A 14,292-nucleotide genomic window follows, 5' to 3' on the forward strand; every position below is an offset into this window, starting at 1 on the left:
GCCTGAGACCCAACCATTGGCAGCCTCATCTTGTGGGTCACCAGAGTCTCCGGAGCAGCAAAGGAGGTGTATAAGTTGTGAAATTCAGGAGCAACGAGGAAGGGCAAGATTGATCCCTGACGGCAGCTTTGAGGGAGATCAATCTGGCCCAGCAAGGTAAGTAACCAGTGGAGAGAACATTGTGTGAGAACAAGATGGCACCTTTGTAGGCATGTTATGTGTCAGACTCCACAAACCTGACCCTTTGAGACCAGATCTGACCATTCTATTTGAATGTGCCCTCTCCAGGGCCGCTAGGGATGGTCTGGTGTTTGGGTAAAACCATGTGGTTGAATGTTGTGCATGGGGAGTGACACCAGCACTTTACCACCAGCTCTTCCACCAGCTGTCTGGGCTCTGCGGGATCTTGATGAGTTCCACAGGGCCTGCAAGACTGAGCTGTTCCGCCGGGCCTTTGGGGAGACTAGCCGTTGATGCCCCCCCCCTTTTTCTTTAAAACATCAAGTGGATCCTACCGCCCCTCCCCTTTGGGTTTTTGAGGGAATTGATAGTAGGTGCCATCTTTTGTGTTAATTTTAAGAATGCTGCATTTTAATAGGGTGGGGTTTATATTTATTAGAGCCTGTATTAATTGATATTTAATGGATTTTAATCTGATATATGTGCTCTATTTATATGCTGTTCACCGCCCTGAGCCCTTTGGGGGAGGGCGGTCTATAAACCTAATAATAATAATAATAATAATAATAATAATAATAATAATAATAATAATAATAATAATAATAATAATGGTGGTGGTGGTGGTGGTGGTGGTGGTGGTGGTGGTGGTGGTGGTGGTGGTGGTGGTGGTGGTGGTGGTGATGATGATGATGATGATGATGATAGGTTAGCCCCCTCACCTGGCAACCCTAGTGCTGACCCATAGATGTGACTTGTACGGTGGCAGGCATTTCTCCACACAGGATATCTACTGAAACGGCAACAACTGCACAATGTTAAGTCAAACAAGCCCAGCACGAAAAAGGTCCTCCCAGGTCATGCCTGAGAATTTTCCGGAATGCTTCACGTATCCATAAATCCACTCCATGGCAGACAGACCGATGTGCGTTTGGGTTCCCGGAGAGTAGAAAGTTTGAAAAACGTCGTTTCGAGAAGACGTCGTGCTGAATTCTCGGCACATTTTCTTCTCTGTATGAGATAACATTAGAGGCCCAGAAATAGCATTTGGGAAAATGGCCATAAATAGGAGGTTGTGGTCTGAAGGAGTGTAGCAAAGATTTAATCAAAAAGCTGGGCATTTAATTTCCACTGTTTATCATAAGCGAGCTGAGAAATAATTAAAAACAAAGAACCTGAATACAAAATGGGCAATAATGACAGAAATCTCTCTGAACGTCATGCTTAATTGTACCCACTGGCTGAGTTCTAATCAATCTTTGTAGCTGTAAGCTCTTTAGGGAACTGAATGACGGAAAACTGCCACCAGAAACTACAGTATGCATTGTCCTCTGCAATTCCATTTGCCAAACCTTAGTATTATAGAAGTGCTAAGTGCATTTAACCTTGTAGAAGGGATGGCTCAGAAGTGCGCTACCTTCCTGCCAAAGAAATGTAACAAGGACCCAGCCATGTTTCACTTGGAAGCAAATGAAAAGACAAAGCCGCCCTGGCCAAAAATTAATTCAATTTCCTTTCCACACTTGGGAGCTGCAAACGGAGCCCTGCATTTCAGAAACCAGTGGCGTATCTACCTAGGGACAAGGGGTACCACTTGTCACCGGGCGCCACTCTTCTGGTCACATGGGGGGGCGCAAAATCGGGGCCCCCACGTGACCAGGAAATCCTGCTACCTCATCATTTTTGGTGCCTCAACCCTATCCATGTGTCACTGACATGGGCGGGGTCAGGGCGCTCGAAGACCATGAGGCAACAGGAAGTCCTGGCTGCCAGCTGGGAGCCCAGACGGCAGGGGGAGTTGGACACCCTACCTTGCCCGTGTCCATGGTGACATGGGTGGGGTCGAGGGCACCAGCAGTGGGGGGGGCGGATCCTGGGGGCATCAGGGGGCCGAGCCGGGTTGGGGGTGGGGCAGACCCTGGGGGATGTCCCGGAGACAATTTGTCTCCGGGTGCCATTTAACCTCGGTATGCCTCTGTCAGAAACACTTTGCTTCCATGCATTGATTTTGCTGAGCATCACTCACATGGGTTGTTTCACACTTCTTTTTAGGAAGTTGCATGGGGATTCTTTAGCACTGCAGCAGAGGATGCAGATTTAGCACTTCGCAAAGAAATCAGCACCTAATAAGGATGTGATTTGGAAGAGGTTTGTAGTTTTGCTTCTCTGGGTTACTGAGATCTCCTAGAAAGTTATAGGATCCTGGTTTAAAGTGGGTAATGTTGGAAGAGAAGGACTTTATGCTGTTTCCTGCCTCAACCAGAGAGGGGTTTTTATTAGTAAACCAGACACTAGATAGGGACCTAGGAATCGACACCTTTCCTCTATCATGCTGGCACTATCCCTTTGATATTAGACTGATACTCTCAGGGACTTCCTTCCTTTTGGCTCACTTCTTCTTCCTCCTCTCTTCCCTTTTTACACTTCTACAGTGCCATGTGTGTACAGAGGATGGATGCATCCCCATCCAGCTAGATTAGATTAGATTAGTGAACCTATCTCTCTACCTTTCTATCCAGAATAGAGTTCACTAATAAATATTCTTTTTATTAGATTAGAAACTACAGACGACTCTGACTATCCTTCGTGCCACAGCTCACACGCATGTTTGGGAAATGCTTCACTGTGCTCCAGCTTCCGTGCACTCTGCTCTTTGTGCAAAGGTACAATCTCTACGAGAAGATTATCCAACAAGTAAAATATCAACTCCCATTGATATTTTAAAGTATGGGCATGTTTTTATGGAACCCTGCCCCTGAGAACCCTGACCTATATGGTCTGAGTTAGCCTGACCTTGTCACTGAAGCTAAGCCGGGTCAGCTCTGGTTGGTACTGTGTGCATTCGTTTCCCGCCCAAGGACCGGCGCAGCGGCTGCGTCCTTGCCACAGCCCCGCCCAGGAATGCCACGCCCCTGAAATGCCCAGCCACGCCCCCGTCGTGCCCCGCCCAGCCCCATTGGCACTACGCCACAGTTTGAATCCCACCACCAGGGGAACCTGTTACTAAAATTTTTGGATCCCACCACTGGTGGGAGCACCTCCAACCCGGGATTGTGCAAAAGGGTCACTGGCCGCTGAGCGATTTTCAAAAATCCCGGGTTGAGGGGAATGAAACAGGCCAAAGTCATTTTGGAACCAGGCCCTGTGCAAAGTGCCCCACCCCAAAAGAGTTTTTATAATGTCCTGCAGACGTTGCATTTGGCCTGTGCGGAATCTGCCATTATGGTGGCAGGTGCCATCATGTCACAGCTATGGCATGGATAAGGGCCATAAAATATTGGCTGCATATACATTTTCTAGTGGGATCCAATAGCTATATTCCCTCTCTGTTATCAGATCACTTTATTTCAGAATGGTATACTTTGATCTTTAGAAAGGTTGAAGCTATTGGTTTCCCCTTGGAATCACTCCTTATGCTCACAAAGGTGGAAGCCTTCAGACTAGTTAAGAATAGGCTCTTGGATCTTGATTTTCATAATTTGACCTTGCGTGCTGCCAAGACAACCTTGCTCCCTCCTGACTCACATTATTAATCCCATGCGCAGGTGGAATTATGGCAGCATATCTTCGCCTGTTGATCAATCCCAATCTAGAGGGAGAGCCTTGGCTACTGCAAGATGTCATGTGCTGCCATCAGCTCTGCTGGAGGGAAGATTCAAGAATATGGAACGTGCTAAAAGAGTTTGTTCATGTGATAGGACTACGGTTGAAACACTTGACCATTCTCTGTTTCTATGCCCTAAATACAATAAGATACACATGAAATACATGAATCCCATTTTCTTGCAATGTTCTCAGTGGCAAGAGTGTTGTAAGATACCCAATCTCCTGAACAGCTCTGATGTACTCTTTTGTGAAACTGTTGCAAATTTTATATCATCATCAACCTTTTATTGGCATGAGTTTAAAATACAACAGAGAGGTTTATACTGGAAATTAGTAATTTTAACTGCACTTCTTAACCTTGTTTTGTTTTAAAATTTTGTCCTGTTTTGCATGTCAATAAAGGCTTGTGTTGTGTGTTGTGTGCATTGGCTGCCTCTGCAGAGAAACCCTGGACTTCCTTGGTGATCTCCCATCCAAGTAGTGACCAAGGTCAACTTTGGTTATCTTCTGAGATCTGACAAGATTGTGCTTGCCTTGGCCATCTGGACCATCTGGTGGTCTCCTTTGCAGCGAGTGGACAAACCCTTTGGATTGGATTCTCTGTGACACAAATGTTTTTTCATCTTCCAAACTCACCACGCCTCAAATCAGAAAACCTCCACAGTTTCTAAAACTTCTGAAAGCATGACTTTTCCTCTCCCTTTGCAGGGAACATCAAGGGAAACTGCATGCTTTTGGCTTGAATTGGGTTTTCTCACTCCCCCCTGCCTTCCCCTGCCCGCCAAACAGCAATATCATCCCCGCTTCAGGCAAGCGATTCAGAGTGATAGGAAGAGCTTTCTTATTTAAAAAAAAATAGTGGTACTGGCCTATTGCTGGAGCAGTAGCTTGGTGAAATATACATGAAATTTACATGGTCAAGCAAATAATGCTAGACCCAAGACAGCGCATGCACGCACGCACGCTCGCACGCATGCACGCACACAAAAGGCAGCAGAGAGCGACCTCCCCACCTGGAGGCTGCAATGAGAGAATGGGTAGGTTAAATGACAGATCGCCTCAGCTGAGGATACTAAGCAGCAGTGGCATAGCAGTGGAGCAGCAGTGGCATAGCGGTTAAGAGCAGGTGTACTCTAATCTGGAGGAACCGGGCTTGATTCCCCGCTCTGCCACTTGAGCTGTGGAGGCTTATCTGGGGAATTCAGATTAGCCTGTGCACTTGAACACTCGCCAGCTGGGTGACCTTGGGCTGATCACAGTTCTTCTGAGCTCTCTCAGCCCCACCTACCTCACAGGGTGTTTGTTGTGAGGGGGGAAGGGAAAGGAGTTTCTAAGCCCCTTTGAGCCTCCTTACAGGAGAGAAAGGGGGGCTATAAATCCACCTTTTCTACTTCTTTTTCTTATCTGGAGAATTCAGATTAGCCTGTGCACTCCAACACAGGCCAGCTGGGTGACCTTCGGCTAGTCACAGTTCTTCGGAGCTCTCTCAACCCCACCTACCTCACAGGGTGTATGTTGTGAGGGGGAAGGGCAAGGAGATTGTCAGCCCCTTTGAGCCTCCTTACACGACAGAAAGGAGGGATATAAATCCAACTCTTCTTCTTCTTCTTCTTCTTCTTCTTCTTCTTCTTCTTCTTCTTCTTCTTCTTCTTCTTCTTCTTCAGCAGCAAGAGAATCCTTTTTCTTAAAAAAAAAAAGCAGGAAAAACCCACTGCGACGCTGATAGCCATGGGGTAAGCACGGCGCTTGTATTGTTAGTATTGGGTTAATAAGTGCACCATTCCTTCATTAGGAGTACATTAGAATTATATTCCTGAACTCCGTAGGTGACCTGTGCTGTAACTGTGGGTTTTGTGGGGTGGGGGGGTGGGGGGCAGGTGTCATGATGCCGAGGGTTTACTGTATGATTGAAATGCCAGTGGGGACCCTCAAGTTTACACTTATCAGCAGGCAGGCATCGAAACCCTCGGCTCTCCAAAGTAATTACTGCAAGAAATGAAAGTTGCTTCAGAAAACAGTCCCTCACAAACTGGGGAAATGACAGCTACAGTCTGAAAGATGTTGAGTGGCCCCTTGAAAAAGCAAGAAAGGTAGAAATAATGAGACGTCAAATGCGAATGAATGCCGAGCCCCTGAGGTGGCTGCTCGGGAGGCCCTTTGGGTGGGATTGTGGGTGAAGAATGGGAATCAAATCAAACAGGCATTTGCTGACTTCCAAACTTCTTTTTTTTTTAATAATTTGCTGCCTTTGGGGGACCCGTGGTGACTCTGCCAGCTGCACTGGCTCCAGGTGGAGTACCAGGTCAGATTCAAGGTCTCGGTTCTCACCTTCAAAGGCCTAAACGATTTGGGGCCATCGTACTTCCAGATATGCCCCCTGGAGATCGCTGCATTCAGCAAATGAAAATCTACTGGTGATCCCTGGCCAGAAGGATGCTCTCTAGGGGAAAGATGACACTATAGAAGAATGTTAACCCCAGGATGAAATCAAGCTATTGAGAATCGGTATACTGAGGAAGATACCTTCAAAAACGCATTCAGACGCGTGGTGCGATTCTATTCAGGATTCTCATTTTTCCATGTACCATCTATGAATGGACTCAAGGCACAGGAGAATTCAGCTTTATTGTGAAGTTCCATTTGGGAATCACAAAGAAATGGAGATATAAAATTTCCGTTGGAATTGAACAGTGTGGTCTCATATGGACTTGTGAATAATTGTTTGTCAATACAGTTGGTGAAAATTTGTGTAGTTCCATTTTGAAACCATACAAAAGATGGACATATCAAGAAATGTTTGGAACTCATTAGTTTGAAGTCTCATATGGACCTTTGTCATTATATCTTGAACAAAATTATGAAATTGTACATTGATATGATTTATTGACACTGGCACTTTATATATATTATGCACTTTAATTTTTTCATTGTAGTATATTAGAATGGGGTTAGCATTAGTGTAAGTGGATTTATATGTGTGCAATAACAATGAAAAAATAACTTTGAGTAAATGTTGCTTTGAATTATTGCAAATGATGTCTACATACAAATCCAGGTCAGTGTGCCAATTTTGAATTTTTGAGTTGTTCGGTTCTATTGCAGCCTCAACCAGGGCCAGGGCGGGAACCCTGGTGAAATGCTCTGTCTAGCAGGGGTCTGCAACCTGCAGCTCTCCAGATGTTCATGGACTACAAATCCCATCAGCCCCTGCCAACATGGACAATTGGCCATGCTGGCAGGGGCTGATGGGAATTGTAGTCCATGAACATCTGGAGAGCCGCAGGTTGCAGACTCTGGGAGACCCAAGCCCCGCAGAACCTGATGCAGTTCCTTAGGGCCTGTAAGACAGAACCTGTTCAGCGGCTACAGTTTTTCCACCAGCCTGGTTTCCCCCTACACCCCCTCCCTTTTCTCCCTCCCGCTCTGAGTAATAATGCTTTGAGTAATTATGAGGTGATATTGTCGCCAATGAGTTTTAATAGGATTTTAGATGTATGAATTGTGTACGGTTTGTTTTATGTGTTTATTTAATCTGCTGGAAGCCTCCCTGAGCCACCCAATAAAAACCCGATAAAATAAACAAACTAATAATGTGGCAAGAAAATTGCTGAGTCCATCAGTTCTAAATACTTCCTCCCTCTGCCGATGGATGTTTAATCAGAAGAAGGCAATGTAAATCAACAGCAGTCACTGCCGGTGTGACCTTAGACTCGCCAACCTAATCTACCTCACAGGATGGTTGTAAGGATAAAATTGCAGGAAGGAGAATGACGTGAGTTGCTTTGGGTCACCCCTGGGAAGAAAAGTGGGACGTAAATGAACCAAATAAACAAAATAATAATCATGATGAAAATGATGCGTCTAGGATTACTCCCTTTGGGGACTACTGTAAGGAATTCCATAGAAGCAGAAATAAAAGGCTTTTTGGGAGTAAAAGTCCATTTATTAAGACATCTTAGAAAGCTCAAGTACACGCAGTGGCAGGAATGACACTTCCCGCCAGAAGCTCAGGTTATAACACCATTCACCCCATCCCCCCTTCCTGCTTCCCATGGGAACGGAAGTCCTGCATCTCCCCGGCAGAGGAATAGGGTCTCCGCCCGGCCAAGAAACTGGCCATGGGCTCCACGCGCAGGCTGTGGAGATGCACTCAAGGTTACTTCCACCATCAACAATTCATTGAATCCTTTACACTCTGCCTCCCTTAAAGAAGACCCCCCCCCCCCAGGTTTATGCGGAAAGTAGCGAAAGGCTGCGAAAGCAGAAATAAGGGTGGGGGCTCATCAATATTTTCGAATAAACCCATTGATTATACCCAGAGGGAATATCCCACCCAAGAGACTAAATATTGCAAGTTTCATGAATAACAAAGCGAGAGTCCAGAATACGGGCCAATTCTAAGTAGTGCTTTGTGACCATCACATAATAATTAGATCGGGAGGCCTCTCAGTGAGGCTGGTCCTGCCAGGCATCGGAAGCGGGGAGCCCTCCTTGAGCAAGCTGGAATGGAAGACAGGATGAATAATGTTACTAAAGAGAGTTAAGGCAAAATCTAAGCGAGCAGTGACATCATTAATCACTTTAGTAATCTGAAAAGGTCCCACAAATCTTTTTGCCAAAGTTTGGAGTATTTATATGCACGCGTCTCTGAGATTTTTTTTGTAGATAAATACACCCAGGAGCCCACCGCATGAGAGGAGAAAATCCAGGCGGTGTTTATCCGGCTGCAGTTTTTTAGGAGTCCTTTGCTTGTTATGCTTGGTCTGGACCGTTTTCATCCCTGAACTAGGGATGAAATCCACTGTTGAAACTCTGGGGGGGGTCCAAAGCTGCCTGCGGGTGGTTGTGGCAGCGATTGGAAAGGAGGCGACCAGACACAATTTCAAAGGGGTTTTGTACTACTATGAACTGCATTGTTTGTAGAGGCGTACTCTGCAAAGCGGAATAAGCTTCGCACCAATTGTCTTAGTGGTGGTAGTTGGTGCTCCAACAACGTAAATACTGCTCCAGGGTTCTGTTAGTTCTCTCCGTCTCGCCCGTCACTTTGAGCGTGGTAGAAGTGGCGGCAGGCGACTAACAACTAAAAAGCGCTTTCCAGAACTTTGAAGAGATGAATTGGGGGGCCAGCGATTGGGAGACCACCTTAATAGAGGAATGGAGGCGGTAAATATGTTGAATGAACAGCCCGTGCCGCTTAGGAGGCCGAGGAGGGATGGGCCTTTATGGAATAAAATGGGCTTGTTTAGAAAATGGTCCTACCACCACCCATATAAAACCGTGTTGCCACTTTGACTTTCGGGACAAATCTGTAAGCCAAAATCCATGGAGATGACTTTAAGAATGGGAGGCCACCGAGGAAGATTTGCAACAGCCCATGGGGCTTTCCCGGGATGGTTTTGGCTTCTGCACAAACGCTGGTAAAGCCCTTAATGTATGCCTCAATGTCTTTGCGCGTGCGGCGCCCACCAAGGAACTGCCGGCCGGTGTTTAAATGCAGAGTTTTAAAGCCAAAATGTCCCAGCCGAACGGGCATCGTGGCAAGCTTCAAGAACCTGCTTGCCTTGGGAGGGAGGCACGTACCAACCAGTCCCCCTCCGCCTTAAAACCCATTCTCAAGCGCCAATTGGAGTCACTTTCTTCGCTGTGAAGGCTTTCGTGCAGCCCGCCATCTTCGGTTCCACTTGGGAAAGGGAGGCGAGGCTAGGAATGGGGGGGGTGGAGAGGAGGAGGGCGAAACGCTTGAGAGATGGGGTGACAGCCAACTAACTGGGAGGGAAAGAACAGTCGCGGAATGTCACCGTGAGGACAGCTCCACCCCTCCCGGGTAGAAGAAGCGGCCCAGCGTCCAGCCAGTTTATTGGTTTTCAGGGAAAAAAGTGGACTTGTAAAGAAAGCGAGAAAAGAAATGTTATGAAGTTGTTTGCAGAACTTATCTTGAGGGTGGAAAAGAGCTGCCAGGGTTTTATGATCCGACCAAACCTAGAGAAAGGGTGTTTTGGCTCCCCTCCAGCCAGTGGCATGCAAGTGGAGAGTGCCACTTTGATGGCCATGAGTCTCTTTATCTCCCACAGTCCAGTTGGGATTCAGCACCAGAGAGAATTTCTTAAGACAAATAAACTGCACCTTGGAACCAGCCTACCATCTTTATTTTTTTTTCTACCCAGCAAGGGGCTGCCCCAAGTTGCTTAGCTGTCCGAGGCATCCACGTGAACCACAAAGGGAGATCTGGGTCCCTAGGGTGCTTTTAGGACTAAGGTTCGATTGGTAAAAGCCAGACTTTAAGAGCTGAGAAGAGCTGTTTGACACTCCTCAGACCAGAAGGGGGGCCCGGGCTTAGCCGGACAGTGGATCTTTACCCTTAGTGCGTTAAGAGGTCTGTGAGAGAGAGAATCAGTTCGCCCGAATTGAGGGTGCAAAGTCACGATAGAAATTAGCAAAACAAGAAAAGATTGGAGGTTCTTTGCGGTTGGTGGGGGCCAGGCCATTGGAGGACTTCGTCAATTTTAACAGGATCCATTTTCAAGCCCTCGGGAGTGAGATCCATTAACCAAATAGTCAATGGAGGTCTAGGTGAAAACTGCATTTTGGAGAGTTTGGCAAAGAGAGAGTTGTCGAGCAAAGCGTTTCCAATACCTCGAACCAATGTCTCATGCTCTTCCATGGTTTGTGTGAGTAGAATTAAAACGTCATCTAAGTATACCACAACTCCTTTGTACAATAAATCGCTGAAGAACTTCGTTGATAAAGGGCCATAAAAGCCCAGGTTATAGCCCGAATGGCATTATTAAGTATTCAAACTGGCCAAACTTTATTGTTAAAAGCGCGGTCAAAGTGTTCATAGCCTTCCCTTGAATTCTGACTCTGTAGTAAAGCTTCTCTCCAGTCCAATTTAGTAAAAAATGCGCCCTTTGCGAGTGCATCTAAAAGGTCCTTGATCAAAAGGCAAAAGGATATTTATTGAACCAGGAGACGTACGTTGAAGACCTAGATAATCTGTTGCAAAGCCGTAGGACCCATCTTTCTTTTTTACAAACAAAACGGGAGCAGCGTGGGTGTGTTTGGTAGCCCGCGTATGAATTCCTTGCGAGCAAGGTTCTTGTCCAAGAAGGCACGGAGTTCTTTTCTCCTCATTGGGACTCATGCGATAGGTGCACCTTTGGGTAGTTAAGCCCCTGGTTGTAACAATTTTGCAGTCAGTGTCTCTGTGGGGTGGCAGCGGATCGCATTCTTGCTCCCTGAAAAAACTCTGGCTAGATCATGATATGCAGGTGGGATGCCAACTAAGATCGGGGAGCAATGTCGCTGAAAAAGCCAGGGGGGAGGGGGGGGGGGGTTGTGTCAGGAGAAGTTGGGTTTTCTCCCCAGTTCATGTGTCCCCGCCAAGGGAGGGTCAGTAAATTCTAAGATCCGTTCTTTCCAAATGAACTTTGGTTCATGTAGCAATGAAACAAAGGCATGCACCCAAAACTATGGAGTGTTTGGCCACTGGTGCCAAAGGATATAGCTAATTTTCCTCCCAATGAGTGCAGTATAGCGAGGAGAGAACCATTGTGTTTTAATACTAGGCCGGTCAGCATGGATTTCCCAAGGGGGGCTGCCGTCCATTTAGGTGAATGGTATGGAAGCTTGGCCAGGGGAATTTAGTCCCAGACCCTAGCTCCTCTACCACTGCCACAAGGGCGCATTAAGCAGTGGGAAGACAGCCAGAATCCCACAAGGGCGAGCTGCCAGTCTGAAAGCGGTGTGTTTGGCGGGGGTTGGCCAAAGGAAAATGCTTGGACATTAATGGGAAGCTGCCTTCACTCACCCAGCGATCAGGGGTGAGGGCCCATGTCCATGAGGCGGAAGAAAGGCAAACAGCTGCTTCCCCCCCTCCTCTGGGTGCGCGCCGATGAGCAGCTTTAGAGCCGAACCGATAAAGTGACGGCCCCTGACCTCGCGTGAAATTGGCAAGCGAGATGAAGGTGTGGAGCTTTAAGATGGGGTTGGTTTCTGTTTCTTGGGACAGTTGGCGGCCCTAGATGACGAGCACAGCCCTCCGCGGTGAAGGCGTCTGGTGAAAAAGGCGGCTTGGAACAGTGGTTTCAGTAGGGGCGAGCTGGAGGCTTGACTTGGTGGATTTTAGTGGGTTTGCTGAAGTGACGACACAGCCTGGCGTATTCCAAGCGAGATGCCACCTGGGGATCCCCAACTGGATCCAATCTGCAATAATCTGAAAGGGACCGAATTAAAAAGCTTACCGTTCCGCTAGCTTGCCGTCCACAGCATCGAGAAATGTCGCATTTCAGCGTCGCGTTCAGGCCACTCAGGAGGAATTCCAGGCAACCGCCCTTGCCGAAATTCCGCAGACAGAAGTCTGCAAGCCCAGGTGGTTTGCCTTGCTGGATAGTTTGATGGTCTTGAGGATAGCTTCATAATTACCACGCCTGGATCTTGGAAGGCGGCTCTTAAAGGCTTGGAGGAGTCACGGGCACCACGTCGCGAGAGTCTTCATCCTGCAAATCTAGAAGAGTCACGAACCAGTCGGTTGCTGCCCCATCCAGAGCGGGAACCCGATGTCCCGTATTTTACCAGCATGCGCTGGGCCAGACCGGGTATAAATCATCATAGTCTTCCCCAAGTGGGCATTGAGTTGCAAGATGAAGTAGGGAAGTTTGGGAAGCCGGGTCCCATCAAAAGCGGGCTGGTATCGGGGCCGATGCAGTAGTCTCCGATTCAACGGCCCTTGGGTGCCCTGCTGGGGTGGTGGTTGCGCCGGGTTAGAGCCAGGTTGGGCAGGTTGGGCAGGCAGCTGTTGTACTGGGGCGGAATCGGGGGGGTGCTGGCCGGTTACGCTGCAAGCGTTTGGGTGGCAGGACCCAGATCATGTGGCCCCTGGCACCCGGGCGTGATCAGTACAACAGCATAGACTCCAACTTGGGGGGTTCCTCGGTCTGCTGCCTCCTTAGGCCTCCCTCTCCAAGCGCCCAGCCAGCTCCCTCTCCTTTGGCGGAGTCAATGCATCCTGGTGGCGCACATGCAAAGCAGCTTTCTCGTTCCAATTTAGCCAGTTACGTCCCGTTTAAGGGCTTCAGTGAGCCTTTCACTTTAGATGCGCGGGAGCCTGAACGCGCTTCGGCTGTTACCCGTTATGAAATCCAGTCTGGAGTGTTCCAGGACTTTATCATGGACTGACAGATTCTGGGCATATTGTTATCGTTGGAGCGCATCTTTGGCACGGTCCAACTCGAGTTGAACTTCTTTGCGTTGCCGTTCGCCCCGTCCCTCTACGGAGTTTTCGCTCTTGCTGCAACTGTGCCCGTTCCTCCTCCCATAGCTGGCACGTTCCGCGGGTCCATGCTTCTTAGGCATCTCGTGCCAGTCGCCTCTACTTCCTCATCCCAGGTCTCCTTCAAGGGAGAGGGAGAGGAACAGATCCGGCTGGGAGTGCAGGCTTTCTTCGGACTCTTCTTCATCTGGAAGCAGAGACATCGGAGACTTACCGTAGCCATGGCCGTGCCACCGGTGGCTTCCCGGGCGGGCACCTCCAGGTCGCGGTCGCTGGGTCGAGGATCAGGTGTCCGATTGGGGAAGCTGATACGGATACCTCCCAATTCCAGGTTTAGTCCCGGTGTCCTTTTGGACGGGCCCTCCCAGTGCGCAATGTGCCACGGTGGTTCTTTTGGGAGCATCACCCAAAAAATACTCACCGAGTCCAGAAGCGTTCAATGGATTCCTGGGTTGCCGCATGAAAGGTGGCTTCAGGCCCGTCCTCTTTCCCATGACAGGTTGCATCTGAGGTTTGTAATCCACGAGAGCAGGTGAGATCCGATCCACGAAGCCGCCATCCATAGAACCAGCGCCCCCAAGCGGCTCATGGGCGTAGTCCCCTATGGTGATCGTCACGTCCCTACGTTCCAGCGGGAGTAAAGGGAAGACTGCAAGGATGCTGTCTGAGGGGCGAGAAAGAAACCACCAGCGAGGCTCAGTTCCTCCCTGCCGGTGCCTCCAGATCCAGAAAGGGGAAAGGTCAGAGCCCTCTTTGGGGAACTACCGCGACCATCCGCAGAGAGAAACATTCAACCCTCTCCATGTCAAGACACCAGGGGTCCACTGCACTAGGAATAGAGATGTATTAAGATTCCCTGCCACAATGTAAGGGAATTCCATAGAAGCAGAAATAAAATAGGCTTTTTTGGGAGTAAAGAGTCCATTTATTAAGACATCTTAGAAAGCTCAAATTACCGAATGCGGTGGCAGGAATGACACTTCCAGCCAGAAGCACAGGTTATAACACCATTCTGTTCACCCCATCCCCCTTCCTGCTTCCTATGGGAGCGGAGTCCTCTATCTCCAGCGCTTTAGAGATAAGGTCTCCGGGCGCAAGAAAAGCTGGCCCATCGCCCGGGCTGTGGAATGCACTCAAGGTTACTTCACCATCAACACCATTGAATCCTTTACAACTACCTTTTTAAAAATGGTGGTAACTATATTCTTCAGCAGTGGCGTGGGAGGTTAAGAGCTCGTGTA

The sequence above is a fragment of the Sphaerodactylus townsendi genome, linkage group LG13, assembly GCF_021028975.2.
Source record: "Sphaerodactylus townsendi isolate TG3544 linkage group LG13, MPM_Stown_v2.3, whole genome shotgun sequence".
Lineage (NCBI taxonomy): Eukaryota > Metazoa > Chordata > Lepidosauria > Squamata > Sphaerodactylidae > Sphaerodactylus > Sphaerodactylus townsendi.